Here is a 12,781-nt window from a genome sequence, read left to right as displayed (position 1 = left end):
GGGTGACAACGAGATCCAATACAAAAATTTTTTTATGTAAAAACTCAGCTCAATCGGCCACGTAAAGCTTGTACGCAAATAGGCCTTTATTATTATTAAATTATCTTTCAAATAAAATTTTTTTTTTGGCGACAAGTTGTGAGCTAACTTTCTTGCTACGCTGAGCTAAAGTTCGTTCAGTTGCGTTCGATAAATTTTATAACTGTGGATAATTACTTGAAAACAGACGGCTTAGAATACTTGGAACCAGGACCGGTGAAACATGTTATGCCCAGGTGTGTAATTTTCCGTACCGGGAGGAACAATATTATTGAAATAATATTTATCCCTTAAAAGCGTAAGGTCGATTTTTTAATGTTTTGTTTCGACATAACTTTACTCGTAAATCGCGTAAATTAGAAGTTTGAAGCGTTTTCCGTACTTTGTTTTGAAACAAAATTGCGTATTTAAGGGCAAAATACGACATAAAACTATTGTGGGGTTGTTCGAACTGTTGACGTAGAACTACCCAGCTAGTTTCAAAATCACTGCCAATATTTGTTTTGAATATTAAGGCAGCAGTCTTTTGTATTCCGCAAAAACTTATTTGTGTCTGCGAATTTTCGAAAATTATTCTTTGAGAATTTTCGATCAAAATGCTCGAGAATCGAACGGCGCACAAAACAAATCTACAAATAACCGCTGATATCTATAACACATTGTTCAAAACTGACTTCCGGGACTGAGCCAGAGATGACGTTTGTAATGTCAAACTAACCTCATTTTTCGAAAGTACCAACCTACAGATGACATATGGGAAATTTTCTCGTCAATCGTACCTACCGACATATGTGTGTTGGTAAAACATTGCTTTGTAAAAGGAGAAAACCGTGCCAGCCCAGAAATGGTTTGAGAAATGTTACCCGGATCCACTGAAAATAAAGATTTGTGGTATCCTGATTTGGAACGTGGCGAAATAAAACATTCATTTGGAAAAAAATAAGAAAATCGTCATAAATGAACGCAAAATCAAAGTTTGTGAGATTAGATGGTGCCTCGTTCGCTCACAATCGAATAAAAGCAACAACACATCGAGGATTCAGAGAGCTGATCCGGCACTGTTTAGTCGCAATGAAAAAGAATTTCGTGCGTTGGTGTTAAACAGTGTACGAAACATGGATCCATCGTTTTTCGGAGTCATAGCAGCATTCAGACGGGGAAAGCAAGCCGAGAATATAACATGTAGCTAGAACAATCATGACGTCAGTTTTTAGATGATGATCGAGGTATAATTAACATCGACTATCAGGATAAGGAAAGCATCATCAAAAATTTTGAAGCCATGGGCAAATCATTCTATAAGTATGGTATCGAAAAGTACAAGAACGATTCAATTGCATTTTGCTCAAAAAATGATGTTTATCTGGACTTTTTGATCGATGCGTTAACATCCTTCTCTACGGCAGTATCGAACCGCACAGAGTGTAAGTCGATTCGATACTGAATCTGAAAATGCAAATTGAATTGATCTTTTATTCACCAATTACCTGAAATATATGGATTTATCTACTCGAATCGATGCGTAGAAATATTTCCATGTAAAATATATCAAAAATCAGTTAAATAATGGTTGAGATGTAAACAATAAAAAATCTGACCACTGTTTGTACGGTTTTATTTCCTGTATTTTGAATTTGCACTCCGGTTTCGAAAACAAAGGCGTAGACCTACGTCAAAAGATGTTGAGTGATTTTATTTATGCGAAGATATAAAATGGAAAAATGATACGTTACAAGGTTCATTTGAGCAAGCAGAAATCTTTTAGTAACTAAACTTTCACATTCTACCATAGGAGACGAACGTATAGCTATAAGGAGATAGATAAAAATATCCATACAGTGAAGAACTCATTGTGTATGAGAATGCCGTCGCAAACAGAAAGTGACAACTTCTGGTAACTTTTCTTTTGCCGGTCCGGATAGTAAATGCTTAAGAAGGTACTTTCCGGCATACCAGATACTCGAGTGATTTGCATTGATGAGATGCTGAAGCTAAACTACTCTGGCTGAAGGTTTCTAAAAGATTTCTGGTTGCTCAAATAGCTCTTTTCACGTCTCACCTTTCTATTGAATATCTTTACATCCTTGCTCCACCTTGAGTACAAGCATTCTATAAATTTGATTTTATTTATTCTTAGTTAAAATAAAAATATGCTTGACTTGATAAATAATAACAATATTACCATTGTTTTTTGCTCGAAATTTCAGGGGGGTAATTACCCACCTTAAACATTTTCGGGTGTGAAGTACTACCCACCGTACGCACCTCTTTCACCGGGCCTGCTTAGAACTAACTAACTTAGAAAGTAACTTTAGACAAATTATTCATTTGGATATTCTGTAATCTGCTGGTACAAAGGATGTGGAGGTTGTATGCCTACTGGAGATTGTGATAGATTGATAATAACTTATCTCCAGTAGGCTTTTCTCTGCTCCAGAAATAAAGAAAATAAAGAGAGAACATGATATCTTAAAATTGTTAGTTGCGAGATCTACTGTCTCTTTTCAATGCATTGGCTCAAAAGAAAAGACGACAACTGGTATATTAACTCCACAGTGTCGCATTTTTCTGTTATCGATTTTTAGAAGCAAACTTATAGCCGTTCTCTAATTGTAGACGGAGTACTCAGCAAAATAATGTGGTGACTCAATCAATGATATGACTACACTGGGGTTTCTTTTTACGCGGTTCTTTTTTATGCGGTTTCCTTTTACGCGCCTTTTTTTACGTGGATTTCCGAAGTTAGGCGTTATTTTACGCGGATTTCCAAAGTTATGCGTTTTTTTTTCGGTACCAAAAAAATGTTTGCCTTTCTCATATAGAAAGGTCACTGTGAAAACCGACTTTTGAACCGAGACCCGGAGGGCCGAGTGTCATATACCAACGTTTTTTTGAACTAACTTTTCTGGGAGATGGCTGAACCGATTTTCACAAACTTAGATTCAAATGAAAGATCTTGAGGTCCCATACAAAATTCCTGAATATTATTTGGATCCGACTTCCGGTTCGGGAGTTGTGGGGTAAAATGTGCAAAAAAAAGAAAATATATGTTCTAACTTTTCTCATAGATGGCGTGACCGATTTTCACAAACTTAGGTTCAAATGAAAGGTCCTGTGGTCCCATACGTGATTCCTAAATTTCATGCGAATCCGACTTCCGGATCCGGAAAAATAGGGTAAAGTGGGTTAAAAATTGTATACCATCACTGAAAATGGGGCAAAACCTTAAAAAAATTTCTAAACCGACCTCAAATGTTTTCCAATTGATAGCTTTTATCAGTAGACAACAAACTGATTTCGGTTATTCTTTTAAGAATCGAAGAAAATTATTTTGTAGAATACCACAGTATTATATATGATAGTATGATTGATATGAGAAAGGCATCATTACACCACTAGGTGGATTAAAACAGGGTTTTTCGATTTTGGAAGTCTCAATTTTAGGCGAGACGAAGTTCGACGGGTCAGCTAGTAACATTGTATAACTTTGACATTTGACAACCGATTAACTTTTCACGTGAATACACTGAGGTCTTTTTTTACACGGCTTCTTTTTGCGCGGATTTCCGAACTTATGCGTTTTTTTCTGATTTCTGAAATTAATATGTTTTTCAACGCGGACTTCCGAAGTTACGCGGTTTTAAATTCAAAATCCCAAAGTCGATTCTTTAAAAAAAATTGTTTAAATTACACCAGATCTGGACGTTTCATACATTTCTAAGACATTTCATATAGAAAAAAGTCTTCAATTTAGCGATTTAAGGTCTGAGGACAGAAGGTCACGTGTTGAGTTTTAAATCGACCACGTAGCTCGCTCAATTCCCTTTGCGCATCGTATTTCTCTTGTACTCTCTCGTATATGAGCAAACTGTACCGGGTTGCCAGCATACATTTTATTATTTTGATGAGAAGTTTTATCACAGTAATCTATCGTATGGGTTGGACATTACATGGATTCCAATGAACAATGAAAAAATATTCAACTTTCACAAAGATTGAATGTCTGTGTGTTTGGCAGCCTTGTCGAGCCAATTTTATTTCTCTCTCCTTTTTCAGAATGCTATCAGGAAACCAAAGCGAAAAAAATGGCGGATGCATTGAAACTGACTTTGTTTCACAGAAAAATGCAAGACTTTATTATATGTTAAAGCGATAACATATATGTTTTTATGTACTAATCGCATCTAAACTAAATTATCTAGACTTTGTTACGGTAGATTTATGATACAAGCCTTCAAAGCCGAGATATTCGATGAACAAGTAGAGGTATGCATTTCCGAGCGTTCCAATTTTCAGTAGTTCTTCAGTCAGAAAAAAATACAACACGAACGCTAAACTCAATGAATCATTCTGAAAATTTCACAGAATATTCTTAACTAAATTTCGAAGACATTGTCAGGTGGGTTTTTCTATATTCTGCACCGTTTCCAAAAAAAATTAATTTGAAACGGGAAAATAGCAAAAAACCTACCACTTTACGGTACTGTCCTCAGCCCTTAAAAAGAGACCTCAGTTTACGTCATACTTTACTATGAGGCGCCTTTTCAAAATTTATCAAATGGCTGAGTGATAAATTTTTAACAATGAATATCTCTTATTTTGCTCCTCGTCATTGGAGATATTATCAGCAAGTTGTGATAGAACCTTCGGTAGCATGAAACAGCTTGATAAGTAAAGAAGGTTAATTTAAGTTCAGACCAGAATCCAGGTCTAGAATCCAACTCTAGAGTCCAATTCTGAAATACAGATTCAGCATATGAATCCAGATTTTTTTAAAATTCTGGGTTTTGAAACCTGGAGTTGAGATCAGGATCTTGATTCTAGATCTGGACCTTGGATCTAAATTTCGAAAATGAATGCGGGGCTTCGATCTGAATTTTGAAACTGAGTTCTAGAACAAAAATCGAGGTTCAGACCAGAATTCAGATCAAAAATTTCTGTTCGGAACTCAGTATCTGAATTCAGGTTCAGTGTTCTGAAACTGAGCTCTGAACCTTAAGTACTGGAACTTCAGGTCGGAATTCAGGACCAGAATTCACATCCGAAATTCAGTTGTTTTTTTTTATAATAAAGTACTAAAATGCATTCCAGAATGCAGGTTCAAAATGTTGAGGAATACAGGAACTAGAGTTTGAAGATTTCTGAACCAAATTCTTCCAAGCCTCTGGATGTCCCAATGCCAAATTTCATGATAATCTATCCACTAGTGTTTGAATAACAGCTGATCGTGTCAGACGAGTTCTAGTTTTCATCAAGCTATGGAAAAAGACGAGTTTCGTGTCCTGGTAAAACGGCAACGGTGAAATTGAATGATTTGCGGTACGGATCCATCCCCCGTATTCTCCAGATTTAGCCCCCAGCGACTATTATCTAATTTCAAACCTGAAAAGGTTTCTCCAGTGAAAGAAATTTTCGTCGAATGCTGCGGTCATCGCAGAAACGGAAGCCTATTTGAAGGCGTTCACAAATCTTTTTTTAATTTTTTAAAGGGTATCAAAATGTTGGAGGACAGGTAGGTTAAGTTTTTACATTCAGAAAAAGCATCAAACTCGTAACTAAAATCTAATATATTCATTCTGATTTCATCCTAAATCGACATGACAGTTTTTGGTTTATTAATTGCGGAGTTCATTCCATCCGAATAAATTTTATGTTGATCTTAAAGCTGGTTTTCTTGAATTTCATGAACCATTTCGAAAAAGATTTAACGCAGGATCATGCTAATTCTTCACTCTGCTTTATAGTAGCTGCCAGTAGGTTTTCGTGGAGTTTAAACTTTCAATATAAGATCTATGATGTAGCATTGAAGACAGTTACAAGCAGTGTTGGTGATTGCCGAAAATTTGACAGAAGCTGCTCGATATCTCTCTATATTGTATACAACATTTTCAATCCGGTAGAAGATGCTACAAGAACTCGAGTCTCTCAATGCATCAACCGCGAGAGAATTTTTCTACATTTCTTCGTTCCACTTCATACTCTGAGTATTTCACGGCCCTTAAAGCAAAATAACAGTCTGATAATGATCGGTGCTGTGTGGAATTTACCAAGAGAGAATCGCAAGTTGACAATTATCGCAGAAAACCGAATCGATGATACGACTTGATGATTCTCATACTAGGTTGCAATATTTCAACACCCTTGTATGGAGCATTCACAGACATTTTCATAGACACAACTTATACAAAGGTTATATGCACATAGTTAGAATAAGCGACAATAGTGAAATGATTCTATCGCAATTATCAACTGCCTGTATAGAATCGGATCGCGAAACGAGAATAAGCGACCGTTTGTTGCTTCAGAGAAGATCCCCACAGCAGCGTGCTAACCTTTGATTCTCAGAAATGTCATCCCGAGAAATTCGCTCTCGAACTGGCTTCTATTCTATGTTAAATGAGCTATGCCGGGTTTTTGTTGTTGCAATGATATACGTCTCTCTTTGATGGTACTGATTGAATCGTGTGAAGAGTTGCTGGTGAGTGTTCTTTGATACGATAAAAGCCATCCTTGGTTACAATATTTATTCATATTAAAATATTTATGAATCAAATATTGTTTATTTTCTGCAATTCACTTTGTTGCGTTGATCTTCTGTATGGGAGCTGGCATCACTGATTGAGTCAAGGACAACCTTTGCAAACCATGCACGTACAGAAACAGCATCAATTTATGGTCTTTGTTTGCCCCAGAATAGAGTTAATCAAAAATCCAATTGTCTGAAAATTGCTTAAACACCGACGGTGCAGGAGAGATGATACGACACCGGAAGACAGATCGGAATATGATAACAGAGAGTTCGACAATAGCTCAGCTCCAGGCGAAAGCCATTGACCTCTGCACCGGGCTTCAAGTACGTAAATCCCATCCGATTCCCAACCACCGAGAGCAGCGATATCATACCGAGGCAAAAGGCAAGAGCAAATTAATGGCGGCGCTTATATGGCTTTTTAATGAGTTTAGAACTTAATTAATTTCACTTTCTAATCCGACAGTCGTATCGCTTTGGCTGGCTTTCGGTAACCGTTTACAGGACGGCTAAACTACAAACTGGTGGCTAGGTTCAAGGATCAAGGTAATTACTCATCCGTATAAAACCAGTGGATATTATCTTTACATATACCGAAGCCAAACGGTAAAATGGGGCCGAATGGGGGGAAAAAAGGGGGTACACTGTTTCGTAAGGAAAGGATGCTCACTCACGAACATACCTACAAACGCCCGGTAGCGACCATGAACTGCCTTACGGAAAGCGGGAACCACTCGCCACTTGGCACCGGAGTGATAATCCTTTCCGAAGCTGGAAAAGCACGATTCATTGCAGTTACGATGTGTCGAAGCTATTATGGGATAGACAATTGAGAAAACGGTATCGATCCCACAAAACAGTAGCAGCAGCAGCAGCAGCCGTCGTCAGTGGAAAGTGTCGTCGGTGGTGTAATCTAATAAATGGACTCTTGGGGCTTGATTGGATCCTCTACACATACGGGAAAAAACCGTGTAATAATTATACCAGTATTTTTCATCATGGGTTAAGATTCAACCATTGGACACATGGAACGGTTTGAAAACAACAATAACGACTTGCAGCTGATAGAGAAATGTTCAGCGAAAGATAGTCTTTCATCGGAATAATCGACACCGACGAGGGGGAGGGGATAAAAACAGTGTGACAGTTTTTCACCCTCCTAAAATTGCTTCCGTCTTGACGTTCAGATAAGGTATGGAAAACGAAACGCACACAAACACGTCTGAGCTACTGACTCGAGCACATATTGATGGAACGACAAAAGAATCCGACAGGCTGAAGACGCTCAACCGGGACTTGAAATCCGGAAAATCGAATCTCTATACATCAGCCATGGTGATGGAAATGTGACATAGAAAGTTGGTTGCGAGCGAGGGTGGATTACTAAGATGGAGGGGGAAAGGCGCACGATATTCTGGCGACGACCAGCAGGCTTCGCCAGTCAGTTGTCAACGTTACGACGGCGTTAGGAAAATTTACGTGTTGATATCCATTTTTTTTGTGCTGTATTCGTCGTTGATCGATGTCGATTTTGATAGTGTGTATCGGTATGAAATCTATTATAAAGTGAAATCAGAGCTTGAAAAATAAGGATACTATAAATAGAAAAAAAGGAGAGCGGTGCAGGAAAACTGCTCATAGGTATGCTGCGTGTGGTTTCCAAACTAGAGCTTGGAAATGAAAAACGATAAGAGTATTATCAGTCGAACTAGCCGAAAACAGTTTCACTGTTTGGAATGTCTTCAAGCTAACTATGAGGTCTTTCGAATTCAGTGATTTCCTACATTTGCTCATTTTTAGTAAGCAGTAAATTCAAAATAGGCGGGCTTCACCAATAAAAAAAATCTATCTGAGAAAGGCTCAGAGCTAATGTATTCATGATAGGTTTATGTAGACACGTGGGAAACTTTTCAATAAATCATTGCTAAATCGAATCCAGTATCAAGCCAATCTATTAGTTGCAAATACGATGTAAATCATTCAATTGTTGTGATATCAATAAGAAAGAAAATATAAATGAGCTGATAAAAACAATTGGTGAAATAGTTCATATGTTTTAGCAAAAATTCAAAACCTGTCTACATTTCAAGTTCAGTTCATGCAGAATACAGAACAAATATTAGCTCATGCTTTTCTAGCAAATGCGAATATCCGCCAGTTTGCATGCTTTAGAATACTTGTACTGCTAGAAATTTGAAGCAGAAATATCGGTTGATGAATACGGCCGCGAACTATTAGAATATTGCTGTCTAGGAACCTGTTAAAAATCTGAAAGTCTTGATGTGGATTTCAACACCCTGTACCCAATTCTAGACTATATCAGCTTCTTCAGACTCAAGAAAACATGCCAGATTTTAAGTTCGATACACGGGTGTAGACGACATTTCCTAGGGTAGAGAAGCTGGGGTTCCGCATGTCAAAAGCCACTCTTTATGACGATTATCCGACATCCGGACTTGAATTTCCATCCGATCTGGACTTACAAAAATTCTCCGAATACTTTTATTAACCAGTGTATCGAAAATAAGCTATCCACATACATTTGTGTTGTACGCATATATTTGTGATGGTTTTTCATGCTCAAATCACAGCATGCTGTGCGTTTGGCTGTCAGCTTTCGTTTGTTTACTTGTTTGTGCGGTTGAAATTCTGCGTTTTCAAAATGTCGCGTATTGAAAAGGAAGTGAAAATTAAGGTTCTGGACACATGGCTAAGCGAAAAGGGTATTACTATACGAAAATTGGCGAAGCGGTTTCAAAATTCATCATGCCAGTGTTAAAACCATCATTAATAAGTTTGGTGAATACTATTCTTTGGATGAGCTAACAGGAAGAGGCAGAAAACCCCGCTCTTCCAACCCGAAACTGGACAAGAAAGTGGTATCTCTAATCATGAAGAACAAATCAATGTCAATACGTGATTTGGCCAAAAAAGCAGAAACAAGTGTCGGAATGATCCAGCGAATCAAGAGGCGAATTTCACCTTAAGACCTACAAGAAGCAGAAAATCTCGAAACAAAGTGTAGAACAGAAGAAGCGAGCAGCAACAAGAGACCGGAAATTGTATTCGCGTCTTTTGCAGTGTCCGGATGCATGCGTTTTAATGGACGATGAGACTTATGTAAAGGAGGACTCAAAAACCCTTCCAGGTCCACAATACTTTACTGTCGTCGTTGGGAATGATGTGAGCGATGCGGACAGGTCGATTCAAGTGGAGAAATTCGGTCGAAAGGGACTGGATCAATTTTTAGTTTGAATAAAATATCGTTTTTTATCATAATTTGAAAGAAAAATGTGTGGATAGCTTATTTTCGATACACTCCTTACTAGAGAAAAGAAAACAAACGTTAGTCCAGGTGCTCCGGGACATAAATTTTTTGTTTGATGATTTAAATGGCGCTCATCAAGCCATCGGAACAGATGGCACGAGATATTTCTGTAGCTCAAGATATTTGAAATTCTCTTCCAGGTAGCCGTTGAATATTTCTGTTCGAAAAGGTTTTTAAAATAAACGTTCTTTGTATACTTTTATTGCAGTTAGTTGTGGCTCATTAATCAATTTCGACTGCTTTGCGTGCGAGTAGTTCGATTTCGCGATGAGCGAGCAAAATTATGATTTTAACAACCGAGAATCAAATATCAAAATAAACAGTTTTTATCAGCACATCATTTTTATTAAAATTTTTCTTTGGACGAACTAATGGACGCAGTAGGAGCCATAACTAAGACTCAAAAGATGTCTTGATGAAATGATAAAGAAGTTTCATGTAAGAAAGGTCACGACAAGCAAGAATGTCTCGAGCTGGGACATTGGATGGTCTACCTTGGGTACGCAAGGAATTTATTAGTTGAGATCTGACATCACGATACTCCACGCATGTCCAAGCACAATGATTAGTCTCGGAAAGTCCAATTCGAAGGAGATGTGCATCTAACGTGTAGTGATTGGACATGAGTCTGGACATCACACGAATAAAGTTCCTACTCACATGCAGCCCCCTGAACCATGCTTTTGTCGATATTTTAGGAATAGTTGAGTGCATCCACCGACCCAGATCATTTTTATCCCAAGAAGCTTGCCTGCTGGCAAGTGTTCTTTAGCGAGTCGCGCTATAGTCGTTGAAAGCAATCGGTTTCTCATAAAATTCACCCTCAATAGCGTTTGGCTAAACTATCGGCTCTTTCATTGCCTGAAATGGAGCAATGAGCCGAGACCCAAACAAAATTAAACAGTAGACATGATGTTTGAAGATGTCGTAAGCGACATAGTGTAGTCTAACTACGTAAGTCAACTTTCAATTCCTGCGCAATCAATGTAATTAAGACAAAACCTTTTGAGTTTCACATGCAAACTTTTGAAGTTTGAACGCAAAAGTTAAACAATCTCCGTATCTCTTCCAACGCCAGGCTAAAGATGGACATCGCCAAGAACACTGCACGCATTTAGGATTCTCTCAGAAGGACTGCATTTTGAGATTTGACAATATCTTAAATATAGATGTCCTTCGTTAATATGTGGGGATAATTGTTGATAAAAATCTTCATCTATAAATCGGATCAATTATGAAATCAAAATTATGCAACGTTTGCACCACGGAATTTGCAAATCTAAGCTACTGATTTTTTCGGATGATGTGGAACTGTCAGCTATTATTGTCTCAGTGCTATACCAAATTTTCACCTTCACACATCCAAGCTTGGAGGAATTTTCCAAAGAAAAAGCAGAATTAATAATAAAATGAAAATAACGAAATACGAAACCTAGCGACGTCAATTTTCAAAGACAGTTCCTAATTCGAAACTTTCTCCAATCTGGGAAAATTGTTCTACCAATTGAACTACTCTGGATGTGATGAAACACAACTTAGAGGACCCCTTGATTAAAAAACGAAGTTCAAATATTAGTCTTTTTAAATTTGTGTATTTAAAAATGAAATTCATGTTTTGCCAAAAATGTAAGAAAATGCTATCTTCAATACTAATTGAGTTAGTAACAAATCGAAACAAAATTTACTACAATGCAAAGGCATTCATAGAAAAAATATTGTTGGCAGCATGAAATAAAATTTTAAAATAAATTCACTTTCCATTTACGTTCGAAATCCAGCTCGAAACGGTATGTCATAATGAGAAAGTTTGAAAAGCCTCGCGTGGGTGTCAAACGATTTCCACCGGGCAAAATATGCAATCAGAAATATTTTTTTCCGTAACCATATAACTCAACATCGGCCGCTTTAAGCTTCTCTAAGATCCCACTCGAACAACCCGTCATTCAACATATCACGTATCTATCACGAATCTCTCAACACCCCCCCCCTCAACATCTGTGTGTGTATGTGTGTGGATTCGGCTACAATTTCCTTTATTGACATATTTGTCATCACTGTTTCTCTTCTGATGTAAACGATATTTTACTACGGAACACCGGACGCACCCTCCGAGGATTACAGTGTAAGGGTTTCAGCGTATCAATCTGACCTTAATGTCACGGATATGTGGGATCAACCCTCCCCCCCCTCCCTTATTGTATCGATTGATGTCCTGTGTGACCCATTTTTTTGCTTCTCTCATCCAGAATAATACCGCTACCGTTTTGTGTGCAGATTATCGCACTTTCGAGCTCACGGATCCCCCCCCCCATTAGTGCACTAGGAGCTCTCGTTTGATCTGTAGGTGTTGGGGTGGTTGCCTACCGTTAAGGCAGTCGAAAATAAAAAAAACGAGCAGCACTGCAAATTAAATGGGAATGTGCCGAGCAGAACCTCATAAATCACATGCGAACAAAGGAACAGAAAAAAAGAGCGAAAACAGACGGAAAATAAGGTTGCCTGGAATTATCATAATTGGAAACGTCACAGGAAAAGAACAATTTCACCCGAATGGTTGAAATGCAAAGAAACTTTCTTTTTTTTTTCGCCTTGGTTTGTGACCATTAGCACGGAAACAAAAGTTGCCCCCGTTAATGTTATGTTATGCTCACGTTTGTCACTCCATTCTGGTGGAGATAATAGTCTGCCTGTCTGCCTTTTATGATGTTGATAATGGCAATCACTGTTCTCCTGTTGGGGCGCCATGAGTCCGGAGGAGAATGAAGATGAAATGAGGATACACTAGAGAGATAAAAAAACGCACAAACAAACCACGTCTAATCTAGCTTCTATTCAAAGCCGCATACTACTACTTTTGTCAAAAAAGGCTCCGATGCCTTCTAGCC

The 12,781-nt window shown here is 38.0% G+C and overlaps 1 protein-coding gene across 8 annotated transcripts in view; it reads right to left on the bottom strand.

Annotated features, from left to right (window-relative positions):
• LOC131436870 (talin-2) overlaps positions 1-12,781 on the bottom strand; it is a 179,095-nt gene that overhangs the window by 67,615 nt on the left and 98,699 nt on the right. The window contains exon 1 of one of the 8 annotated variants that reach the window (XM_058605830.1): positions 12,548-12,677. The exons of the other annotated variants lie outside the window; for them this stretch is intronic. The gene's annotated coding sequence lies outside the window, so the exon portion shown is untranslated. Of the gene's footprint in view, positions 1-12,547; positions 12,678-12,781 lie in introns of those variants that run through there. 8 annotated transcript variants of the gene reach the window in all.

Source organism: Malaya genurostris, chromosome 3 (assembly GCF_030247185.1).
Source record: "Malaya genurostris strain Urasoe2022 chromosome 3, Malgen_1.1, whole genome shotgun sequence".
In the NCBI taxonomy this organism is placed as follows: domain Eukaryota; kingdom Metazoa; phylum Arthropoda; class Insecta; order Diptera; family Culicidae; genus Malaya; species Malaya genurostris.
Note: the sequence above shows the minus strand (reverse complement) of the source record. Positions and strands in the feature narration are given on the sequence as shown.